The sequence below is a fragment of the Falco punctatus genome, assembly GCF_963210335.1.
Source record: "Falco punctatus genome assembly, chromosome: 12".
NCBI lineage: Eukaryota > Metazoa > Chordata > Aves > Falconiformes > Falconidae > Falco > Falco punctatus.
Window position 1 is genome coordinate 10,909,271 of NC_137592.1, and position 13,386 is coordinate 10,922,656.

Here is a 13,386-nt window from a genome sequence, read left to right on the forward strand (position 1 = left end):
ATACAGAAAAAGTCTTACCCAGGTATGCAGTTCTCCACTGTAAGGTGTAAGGTGAGGAGTCTACAGTTTTCTCTAAAATATGGTGTAAGTGTGGCAAAATATCATATCCCTTCCTACATAATCAGCTCTAACAATGTATGTGCACATTTTGTAATAATGATATTTCCGATCCAGGAGGTTTTATGAGTACATTGCAAACTTGGCTGACAATCAGCTTCTTCCTTGGAATGAGTTGCACCTTAGCAGTGAATCTCATAAATTTAATCGATAGGCACATACATCAGAGTGGTGATTTATATCTTGGCTGTTGATCAATGACACCGTACATTTGCTGCCTGTTTACGGAGTAGATGGAGTGTTTTGGATCTGTGCAACTGCATACCGAGCTCACCACTTTGCACTCCCTGCCAACTATTCTTTTTCAGCCTGAGCATATTTCTTCTATGCTTCAGTTATGGATTTAGCAGCAAAATACAGCTTCGACGAGCTCTTCCTGGAACTGCTGCTGCAGCTCTTCACACCCACCTAAACCCTTTCCCAAAGACTCAGTCAAAAAACAAAAGCAAAATCTACCTTGATGTGTAAGCTTGGGGCGTGAGCTTCTGTTTGGATCTTGATTCGTTTCATCCACTTAGTTTAACTTTTGGTTCTCTGTAGCTTAAACCTGGAGAGGGTCAGCTGGCATCACAGGTAGGAAAACAGCTTTGCAGGAGAATGTATTGATATTTGTCTTCCTCCAAGTATTGTGGAGCAAATGGAATCAAACTGCTTGGCCTGGAGAATGTGAGCCTAAAGACAAGCACAAAGCCAGGCACAGAAATAGGGTGCAAGTCCATCTGCTGTCGGTCACCATTTTCGAGGAAGCAGGTACTGTCAGATCACCTCCTCTCATCTCCTTTGGCTGTTTCTGCAAGTCTGAAAATAGCTCGTGCTACTGATAAGCTCTTTGAAAGGTCTGGCCTAACAGTGTGGTGGGAAGCTATGCAAAGTATACTGTAGGGGTACGGTCAGGACTCTTTGTACTGGCTAAGTAACATTTTGCAGGCAACAGGGTATGCTCTGTTCCCATCTCACTGGTCTGTAATGGTGGCAGCTTCCTGCAGCTGTCGGTAGCAGAGCATTGGCTTAGAGCAAGCTCTGGACATTCAGGCTGTCCTCTGATAATTTTCTGGCTACTCAAACTTATTTATCCTCTCTAATGCTGCCAAATCAGTCAAGTTCTTTTTCTGCGCCTGACCCTTTTCTTTGGCAGGCTTGGTTTCCTCCTATTATTCTGTGCGCTGCAAAAGCATGCACCACATTCCATCCCTGCCTTCCTGTGCAGAGGTGCCATCCATTACTGCATCTGTCCCGGCAGGAACTCGCCTATTTTCAACACTGCAAATGTGTTGAAAACATCAGCTCCCAAATGGGATCGTGGGTGCGGGACGAGAAGTTCAAACTGAAATGTCAGCTGCCGGACAGAAAGCTGGATGCCCGGATCAAAGCGGCTGTGTTTTCAGCAGTGCTAAGGGATTGGAGCTCTCACTGAAATCCAAAGTAGGAGCTTTTAAGATGACCATATTTTAATGCTCTTGGAATTTGACAGCTTGAGTGAGCTTAAATATATGACATTGCCTGATGTTTAAGTGTAGCAAAATCCCACAAGTTTCTGAACAATATTACCAAATGTGAGAAGCATAAATCTTTCATTTCATTGCCGTGTTCAGCCACTTAAGGCCCACGAAGATACTCTGTCACTATTTTTTTTTTTTTTTTTTTTTTACCACAGGGTAACTCTCATTCATCATCTTAAAATCGAGCTTTAAAATGCTCACAGGTTTTATTCTAATGATGTCTCCCTTTACTGATGGAACCATTACAAAGACCCGTAAGTGAGGCAGCAACACAACGGGGAATAACATTAGTTTCAAGTTCAACGTGAGTTGGCTTATGCTAAAACAAACCAATGTCCCTGGAGACACTGGATTTACTCCCTCTGCTCAGTACATTAGGCCCATCAGATGACTCATATATACTTTGTACAACGTTACACTGATGGCATTAGAAAAATGTGAAATATCAAATGTTGCACATTAAAGCACCTGTCAAAACACAAGAGCTTGATGGGATAATTTAAAGATTCCTTGAGTATTTGTTAAAACATCACTTTTCAGACTTTTAGGTCTGGAAAAACACAGCTTTTTTTCTCTCTCTCTCTCTTTTTTTTTTTTTTTTTTTTTTTTTTTACCACTGAGTAAAACTTTCTTGTGCATACAGTCCCTTTGGTTTCATTGAGAAATGAAACGGCCAAGTGCTAAGTGACAGAAGTAAAGCTGGCAGAACCTGCCCATATGCTTCCCAGCTTCTCTGCACTTTGTGGCAGTGTGTCACTGCAAAGCAATATTTCCACTTCAGGCTGAAAACTTTACTTGCTATACTTTAGCAAAAGCCGTGCACAGAATCCCTTGAGTAGCTCGCTCAAGTTACTAATGTCTTTTGGTTTTTTCTTTGTTGAGTAAATGTAGAATTTTCCCAGTTCCTGCTGATGGTCAAAGTCATCTTCTTCCCTTCTCCAAAATTGTTCTGTGGAATGTGGCACCATAGAAGGGAAATCATTTTAGTTTGCTAAAGAGATAGAAAATTGGCAGAGCAAGTAATTGAGGACCTCTGAAGGTTTAAGGAAAAGAGATTCTTGGTGCAGGGAAAGTTTTTTTCAGATAGCAATAGACAGTAATAATCCAGATGTAGGAGGTACTTGTGTTTTGGAGGAAGGAGGGCTCAAGAGTTGCAGGGAGGTTGAGGCTGGTGTACCTTTTGTGGTAATTTAGATTAAGAATTTTAGAGTGCAGACCTTTCAAAAAAACGGGAATTCTCTTCTGACAACCTGTAGTACCTATTTCATTTATCGTAGCACCTTGCCTTGCAACATTTCTGAAAGTGCATTAAGTACAAGCCTATCCTGCAGTCACAAGTGTTCAAGAGCAGTCACCAACCTTGGGTACCCACTGTTGAACGTGCAGCCTGAGTTTTATTTTCACAGATGCTTATGTGAAAGAACTGCCTAGAAAGTTTTTAAGAATGGACCTACAGGACTATAAAAGCATAGGAAGCAACTGGTCAAATGTTTAGATTTAGGACCTTGTAAGTATTTGTATTAATTGAAAAGAAGTCAACACAGTATACAAATGTGTAAATCTGGATGCCGTATCATAACATGCTGAATGTTATTTTCTGTAGGATACATGTTGATGACTTATGTAAGAAACATATTTTTCAAAAGAAAATTTAAGTCCTCAAAGACCTGTAAGACATTATAACATCTGATTTGAAAGTTTAATTTCTTTTCCCTTCAGTTTAAATATCTTTCTCTCATACAAATGACAAATCAATACTCAAAACACAAGAGATTCAGTAGTCTTATCTCCTGCTTGGCATATACTAGAACTATCATGATTATCACTTGTAAAACAAATCTTGTTGATGAAAGTACCTCTTTAGGTCATTTCTTCACAGCGTATGATCAAAGGTTAATGGTTACAGCTCAGCAGACCATTGTTAAGTATTGCTTTGTCCAGTCTGAGGGATAATACAGATTTAATTACTTATACCTTGGTTAATGAATTGGAGTAGAACATCATGTTGGTGAGAGGTTCGTTTTCTCCTACAGAAAACAAATGTTTTGGGGTTATTTTCAATTAGTATCTGCTAATTAGTATTGAGATATTAGTATTTCAAATACAGTCTGTGAAATGTTCAGATGAAGCTGACTGGATTTACATTTACATTGAATACATTTTATTATGCAGCATTATACTTAATGGCACATTCAGTCTCTAGGAAGGCATGACCTATGGTTAAAAAGAAGAGAGGACAAATAAAGAACTTTCTCCCGCACTGACTGACTTGGCCTTTTTCATCTTGTTGCTTCACCCCTCAATTCTCACCTGCCTTTCTGGATCTGAGCTGTTTGACAGAATGGTGTGTGGATAGTGCTGTAGTATTGACAAATATATTGTGTTATAAACACATACCTTATTTTAAGTCATTTGCATAAAGGGTAAAGCTAATAATTGAGGCGTTCTGATAATTTTTTCATGCCTATATGGATCACAGTTAATTTTCTTTTTTTATGGATCTTTAGATGAACTTAAAGTATTGGAAAATCTTGGTGTATCTATGATTACAAAACGCTCATTATTTAGTGTTTAAGCTGAAATGTCAAAGCTAATCACAGAGATTTGACTAACTGAGTTTTGGCTGAGTCAATGTACCTTAACAATGAAAGGTTTTCTGAGAAAAGATACTTAGAGTCATTTGGAAATTAAGAAACTTTTAAGATGTCTGAAATTAGATACAGATGATTAAGATAGCTGGTACCACCAATCTGTTGTCATCCAACTTCTATTTTAAAAATCCTAGCGATAATAATATTATTGGACCCTGTCCCTTGTAAATGCTGTGTTAAAATACTTTAAAGCCTTACGGTTTTTTGATGTTTAGTGTTCTGAAGAACCTCCATGTAAAGAAACTTCTACTAATTAACGCCACAACTGAGTAAAACATTCAAGCTACACAGTGAAATAACTTAAGATAGCTTTTCTTCCTTTTTACCTTCTTAAATTTTTGTGCCTTGAATAAAGAATTGAAATGTTATTGATTGTAATCATTGGACCTGATGATCTTAAAGGTCTTTTTCAACCTAAACGATTCTGATGCCTTCATAAGTTCTTTCTTGTTTGGGGGAGAGTTTGCTAGGCCATAAACCATTAAGCCAGCTTCTAATGGTAATCAGAATTATTAACTGTTAAAAAGGAGTTATGATTGTGCAATTGTAAGGTCATGAATGGGTACCTTGAGTAAAAAAAAAGTGAGAAACCTATTCCTGTGTGAATTATCAGTGTTGAATGACTGTAACACAGTTTTGGGTTTGTTTGTTTTTTTTTTTTTAAAAAAAAAGTAAAAATTGATTTTTCATTAATATTCTATCTAGTATCTAATATTTTCTTGAAACTAATTGTCTATTTTCTTATTCTTTTCCTTAAAGAAAAACTTCTTATGATGCCATCACAAAGGACACAATCACAAAGCACCCAATAGCTTGCAATAGGTGCATGAAGAGCAGACATTTGATGTTGCTGGAAAAGAGAAAGTTAAGTCACAGGTTCTTCAACAGAGACAGATGTTATATGTAAGTATCTTTGCAAATGGGTACCTGTGGGCATCTGGAAGAGAGAGAGATGAACACAGAGAAATACATGGTTATATTTCTAAATATAGGAAATATTTCTTAACAGTAACACTGTTTTCTATATAAAACTTTAGTCTGTTCTTCATGTTGCTTCTGCATAAAATGGGGTTGATGAGGCTTATTTTACTATTGGTGCACTTGTGGTTAAAACCCATATCCCCAGATGAAAGGACTACAATCTGCAAATATAAAGCCTGTCATTGCTAATAACGAGCCTAGAAAACTGAATTTATGCGCCTAGATCTTTGGTTTGAATTGTACATCCAATATTACAATTTCTGACGTTATCTTTTAGGGTTTACAATGTTGCGTATTAGTACTCTTTCATAATTTAGTTTGCTGTGTTGTAATAGGCACAACACAGGTCCATCTTTTCACTTATCTCTTCATCATTTTATTTATGTAAAAACATTGCTAGTCATTGGCTTTGAAAGAAAGGGCTTATAGGACCTGCAATCTGAACATAAGGAGTATGTATCTTTCTCCATCTTGATGTAATACAGATGATTTAGTATTAATTAAACAAGCAACTTTCAAAGTACAAGTTTCCATCTAGATCTTTGTAGTCTCCTTTTCTCTAACTCTTATCACCTCATAAAATAAGGAAGAACTACTGATCAGGAAGCAGGGAGTGATGCAACAGGCAAAGCAAGTTTGCATTGCTTTGCTGAATGTCCTATCAAGTGCCTTGTGCTAGCTTGTCAGACCTAATCAAAACTCTTTGATGCTGTGCCTTCTGGATGGGTGATTTGATTTTAGGTAGATTGGGCATTCATATTTATGCTTTAAACTAGATGTGGCATATAATGTTCGTGTTTTGATCACTGCTCCAGTAAACACAAAGGTTTTTTTTTCATTCTTTTACAAGTAAGACATAGACTTGCAAGATTGTACTTGACTTGCAAAACAACAAAATAAATCTTACAAAAAATGTCAGCATTCAATAAATTATGCACTTCACATCAAGCTGTGTCGACACGTTAAATGAAGTATAGCTTAAAGATAAGGTGTTAAAAGGGAAAATTATAGACGTACAGTGAGTTTCTTTAAAACTATTACTTATCCCCATTCCATCACTGTAGTTGTCATTTTCTCTTTTGGGTTTTATTTTTTTCTACATTTTTGGGCTAAAGTGTCTGAATTATGACAGAAACTGCCATATTATGAATAATTCTTGATAAATGCAGGAGATGAAATCTCTACAAACTCAATGAATATTTGTTGCATATATAATATTAGTTCTGATGGGCTGTTAAAAACTGAGAGCTCTTCTTGAACGGAAGGACCTTTCATTGAAAACCTGGGATTTTCTTTAAGCATGTTTTGCATGTCACGTGTACATATTACAAAATCCTTGTTTCTGACAAGCATGTACTCCCAGCCTGACACTCACTTTTCCTTCCTGTGGTTCTAGTCTGATGCACAGCCTTTCTGTTCCTTTTACCTTCTCACACTAGCATGCTGATATCATAAGATACTAAACATAATACACTTTTGGACATTTGAACCACTGGATTCTTCAACACTTCAACAGGTTGTTTTGAGTTTCTAAGAAGGAAGTTGACAGCTGAAATGTGCAAGAAGAAATTTCAGTAAAGAGGGAATCTCAGATAATTCGGTTCACTTTTGCTCTAGATAAGCGTGCAAAACCTCACTTACCAACTCATCCGTACCGTACACAAAGGCGAGCCATTTGCTCCATTAGTAAATGCCACTTCTCTTAACTGGTGGCATTTCCTGCTTTCATTCAGGGTGGAATCAGGAAATGTAGATATATGTGAAAATATTTATAATAACTACAAGAGGCTAATAATTATCTTCAAAGCAGTGAAAGTCAGGAAATTGACTTAAGCTTCCAAAATTGACCTAAGTTTTGATGCTTATTTCCACACATTATCAACGTTCTTACAGTACAGGATCTGAGTCATATATCAAGTGACCACAAAGGTTTGAGATATTTCAGCCAATGTCAGGGTGAATGTTAGAAACAGTTCTTTTCCGCTTTGAATCGCATGAAACATTGACTACTTTTCTTTCCAAAAGCAGAAAATGGGAAGAGGGACACAGGTGGTGTGTGACACACTTGCTGGGTGACTGGGTGGTTTCAGTAGACTATGTTCTGCATTTGGGCCAGTAGCCCTTACTTTATGGCTTTTGTTGGGAAATAAGTGTATCATGCTACACTAGCAAATAGTGATTCTAGAGTGAGTCACAGCCAAAATCATACAATGCTGTAGAACGTGTTAATAGCTCATTTCCTTTTTAACTTTACTCCCTTAATGCTGGAGAAAAAGGCAAGATTCTGGACTGTAAGATGGTGTCTTACAGTGGTAGCTAGATGGGGAAGCCTGGATTGCTCACGGGGGCTCCAAACTCATGAAGAGTTTAAGCCCTTGAGAAACTTGGTTATAACTATCTTGAAATTAAAAAAAACCTTTGGTTTATGAAACCCTACAAGTCTATAAGGTGCTCTATTCTTTTTGTGAATATACATTTACAACATTATCTGCCTTCAGATTTTAATTTATTAGTATGCAAAAACTTGCAAATACTGGATTTTTACCTGCTAATTCTTGTTAAAAGGGCAAAGACGCCCTGTGTCCCCGTTTTCCCTGTTTCAGTGGAAGTGGTGGTGTGGCTTTGCTCGGCTTTCTCCCCATGAGAGAGATTGCTTTTACCTACAAGCTGAGCAGAGGGCACGTTGCATTCTGCCCCCACACCTTGCACCCCCATCTCCTGTATCTCTACAGACTGAAAACAAGGTAGATGCTGTAAAAAATCTTATTGCACTTCAGACCTTGATGTGTCTGACTTTTATCTCACACTGTCAAAATGCTGAGTTCTCACAGTTATTCTCTTGTAAGCAATTGCAGTGTAAATTATCAGTTCATGTGAAGAGTAGCAGACATTGTGTAAGGTAGAGCTGCTATGATGATAACGAGCAAGGCTGCGGAGAAGTCAATTAAATTAAGAGCAGCAGAGCTCAGAGACTCCATTCATTAATGTTCTTCTAACCTCCAAATCACCATTTCAGGTCCATCCCTAGGGGCTGTGATATGTATGAAAGACATTAAAGATAATGCCTCAGGCCTTCTGATATCCTTGGCAACAAGAAGAGGCAGATCTTTTCACTCCTTCCTCTTGGTTCCACTCCTCCTCTTTCTGGCACCCTTTCAGTGGCAGTGCTGCATCCCAGACAGCGAGCTTTGGAATAGCAAATATGGCTTCCATGCTGCTTAAGAAATGCTGAGTAAGGAAGTGCTCACGTACGTGACAAAGAAGAGCAAAATAAAAGTCCCCCTAAGAACACTGTTCACTCAATGAAGAATTGTAAAAATAAAAATATTATATGATTTAATATTCCAGTGTTCAATAAGGAGGAATACTGATCGAGGAAACAAGAAATCTTGTGTAAAAATGAATGTCATGGTCCAGTCTTCCTCCAAGCATGAGTATATTGAAACTAATTGATTTTACTGGACATAAATTTGATTCTATAGCTCAAACAGAGAACGCAAAGCATTTGATAGCACATAATGATCTGATAACACTTTTTTAAAAGCTAACAAAAATCCTAAATAATTTGCAATAGCAACATTGCATTAGCTCATTATTTACCTCAATAGTTTGCCAAAACATTTAGCAGGAATAGGGAGCAGAATGAGATGGCAGGGCCCTATGAATGCTGGATAGAAATTATTGTAGCTTAAATGAAAAAACCTGATTTATGTTTATAGCAGACTTGAAGGCAGAAGGACTCCCAGGGATAAGAAGAGGACAGTAATGATGGGGCTCAGGCACCAAGGCAGTTGTGGAAATGGTATCGGAAGTTCATCTGGAAGGATTAATGCACTGGTCAGCTACCTGAAAGGCCAGAACAGGCATGGATGGGTACGGAAGCTAATCCAGATACTTAAAGAGAAGAGGGCCCTGGCTCCTGCTGGCACTCAGACAGTCAGTTTTGCTGTCAGGGGATCACTAGTTGACCTGAAAGAAGTCCTTGTCTGAACTTGTGCTTTGGAAGTGCAGATAAGGTGTTTTAGGCAAAGTACGCTTCTTTTCATTGCATGATCATTCTGGTTTTATCCAAATCAAGAAATTGTTAAGAGTAGCACTGGCTGAGTTAGCTCCTCTAGTCCAAAAGGAATTTTTGCATTTTCTCTAGAGGAAAGTACTGAAAACTGGACAGTTCTTATATCTGCCCTCTTCTTGCTCCCCTTCCCCCTTCCCTCACAAAGGGCTTTTATATAGGAACTACTGGCAATACACACCCAGCTAATTACAGAAGATGGGATTCCATGGAAGTACTGATTACAATAGGTACGGGCACTTAGCATCGTGCATTGTCATGCAGAGATAGCTGGACTAGCTCTTTTCAAACCACTTGTGTACCAGAAATTGTCTTTCTGATGCTCTGCTTGAGCTAAAAGCACAGGCACTTTAGACCCAGCTGTGATGTTATCGCTCCTTAGATGAAATGGAGCACCTGATTGTGGGAGTGCTTCCAGTCCTTCTCAGTCCAAAGTAAAACACTGTTCTAATAGTTGCCAAAGGTAATGAACAGAGCTCTTACAGAAATGAATGCATGACTGCATACAAAAAGGCCAAGTGCAAGGTCCTGCACCTGGGTCAGGGCATTCCTCAATATCAATACAAACGGGATGACAATTTGATTGAGAGCAGCCCTGCAGAGAACGACTTGAGGATACTGGTGGATGTAAAATTGAACATGAGGTGGCAGTGTGCACTCGCAGCCCAGAAAGCCAACCATATCACGGGCTGCATCAAAAGAAGCATGGCTAGCAGGTCAAGAGAGATGATTCTGCCCCTCTGCTCTCATAAGACCTCACCTGAAGTACAGCGTCCAGCTCTGAGGTCCCCAGTTCTGGAAAGTCATGGACCTGTTAGAGCCTATCCAGAGGAGGCCCATGAAAATGATGGAAGGGCTGGAGCACCTCTCCTATGAAGAAAGGTTGGGAGAGTTAGGGACATTCAGCCTGAGGAAAAGAAGGCTCCAGGAAGACCTTATAGTAGCCTTTCAATATATTAAGAGGGCATGGAGAGAGACTTTCTACCAGGACTTGTAGTGACTGGACAAAGGGCAACAGTTTTGAACTGAAAGAGTATGTATTTAGGTTTGATATACAGAAGAAATTTTTTATGATGAAGGTGGTGGTGAAACACTGGAAGAGTTTGCCCAAAGAAGTTGTGGATGTTCCATCCCTGGAAGTTTTAGAAGTCAGTTTGGAGCTTTGAGCAATCTGATCTAATAAAAGATGTCCCTGCCCATGGCAGGGGGGTTGGACTAGAAGATCTCTGAAGGTCCCTTCCAACGCAAGCCATTTTATGATTCTATGATTCTATTACTGTGTCCTTATATTTACTGTTATTTTGCTGAGTTACCTGAAATCAAGAACTGTGCTGATGTGCTTACTTTTGGTTGTTGAGCTGGCTTGAAAAAACTTGCCTTAGTATTTCCATATAGTGTTCTGCATGGACACACCTAAGGTTTAGCTCATAAGGGTCTAAGCATATGAAAAAACATCAATATGATACTAAAATCTATCCTGTTTAGTCAGCTAGTGTACTGATTTTGGTAAGGTCTGAAATGGGTCCTGTATGAACATTTGTAACAGGACTATGAAATTGAAATAGCAAAAAATATGCTTTTATTGCATAACAGATAAATATAACCTATTCTGATAGATATAGGTTTTTTAAAAAAGACAACTAAAGAGTGTTTTCTTACATGTGAAATTCCATAATGCATGTGCTATAGTGCTGCGGTATTGATTTATGCTGGAATCAAAGCATGCAGTATCACATAATAGATCAGAAACTCTGACAGACAGAAAACTGAGGTTAATGCAGGGAACAGTATTATGAACCTTAGTATTTAAGATCTTGTGATTATTTCAAAAGAGTGGTTACATTTGACATTGATTGAATTTGTCAGTTACATCAAAATAAGAGTATCAGCAAAGAGACAGAAGAAAGTTAAACTGCAAGGAGTCTTAAAGAGGTCAGTATAGTACAACGCAAGAACATGACATACATTTGTGTAAGATACTGAGGAGGAAAAAAATGTCATCAAAAATTGGAAGATGGATACCCTGAAACCAGCAGGGAGCACCTGAAGATGATAAAAAATACCCCCACAACCTAAATACAAGACAGATGTTCTGGATCATATGGAGAACAATGGAGAAAACAGTGTAGCTTTCATAGCACTGATAAGTCAGTACGTGGAGTAAATCATGAAGGTTTGGTTCCATTACATTAGTAAGATTGGAGAAACTTGGAAAAGATAAAAATTTCAAGCAAAATGCTTTGAGAGTCAGACTTCTGATGTAACGTCTTTGAAAACACTCAAGTGATGTGAGTGCTTACTTCCCGATGGCTTTAGGACAGAGACATGGGTCAAACGCAGATTACGACTTGATAAAACACTATAGCCTGACTTAATTTTCCACACGTGCTTAAGCAGAGCTCTTTTCTTCAGGTGTTCTCCAAAATACTGGGGAAATAAGGAATTTAACCATACAGGACAATTTTCCCACTGAAAGACCTTGCTAAATTACAACCTATTAAGAGGCAACAAAAGAATAACATGAAGGAAACATGCAATGGGAGGTGTATGGAATAACTGACACATGGGAAATGCTAATTACCCTGTTTGTTTTATTTTGCTTTGGTGTAAATAATGACTCAAAATGAAAGACCTTTTCAGTACACCTTAAAATGTATTGCAGTGCTTCTTGGACTTGCAGAAATCTAAATCCCTAGCTGAGAGCTGAACAAATGGGAAAAATGCTCTACCATGGATCCTTCCACTTGCATTTGATTCATTGAAAAATCTCGAGTAACAGAGAATTTTGCTTCTGATTCTATTAAAAAACTGTCTGCCTTTCACTTTTATTTTTACCTTCATTTTCTTTCACCTTCTGATTTATCTATTTTTTATTTTTCTTTTTTAATGCAGTTGATATATCCAGGATGACTGAGGAGCTGGGAAAATTCAGCTTCTGCAGTATGGATATGAGGAGCTGCTAACTGCATAGCCTGCTGGTCTCATGCTGGTAAGCAAGTGTTTCAGCTTTTGCTACTGTGGTTGCACAGTCCAGAGGGCTATCTAGCAGGAAGGAAAATGCAGTTTGTGGAATCAATATAATATTTTCCACCTATACACAGAATTAGCAGCAATGAATTATTTGCTACAGGCAGAAATGTAAACACATCTTTTCTCAGTGGTGGAACTTATGAATACATTTGTGTGTGGAGGTGAAATTAGGAACAAATAATTAACGACCTCAACTAAAGACAGAGACTGAGACTGGCAGATCTTGAGTGCGTAGCACAGGTCAGAGGGACCAGCTTTAAATCACCTCCTATACTTTGCTTTTCCTCCTGGCTGTGTGAAATGCTGTTTGATAAGTTTCTGAAGGCTTCTCTAACCTGTGCTGACTGTGAGCTTCCCAAAGGGGTCTTCTGACACAGCCCATTATTCCAGACTACATCCCTTATTTGTTGCCTCAGCGCTCTTAACCTGCTTATATTCATCTATACTTCACTGCGATCCTTTCCAAAGGATTTCTTTCTAGAGCCTTGATCTGGCAACAGCTATTATTGAGGGAAATCTGACGCTGGCTTCTTGCAAATACTTAAGACTATGAATCAAAGACATTGGCCAGACTGTCTTTGAGTTCAGAGGTCATGAGAGAGGTATCTCCAAGTGGGCTACAAAACCAGCTTTTCCAACTTATAATCACAAAACTGGGGGGGATACTGGTTTGATCCTTGAGAAACCTACCATTTCCTAAGATCCTGGAAGTCTAATGAGAAAAGCTGCAAATGTCAGCTTCACAAATAACACTTTTCCTCTTATAGGTGAAAAGGGGAAAATCAGCTCAAACATCAAGTGCAGTTTGAGAGGTGCAAAATAAATTTGAGTTAAATCTTAGAGAATATGTGAAGATTGTGTTGGTGAGACAAACACGCTGAATTTTACTTCATGTTACATTTAAAAGCAAATTGTTTTGTCCACTTTTTTTCAGCAGACTTTCAGTAGTTTCACAGACTATTACAACATTTGCAGATCAAGAGTAGAAGGGCTAGAAGTCTTTAAGTCTTAAATATAGTTCCTTCTTGGGAACAGT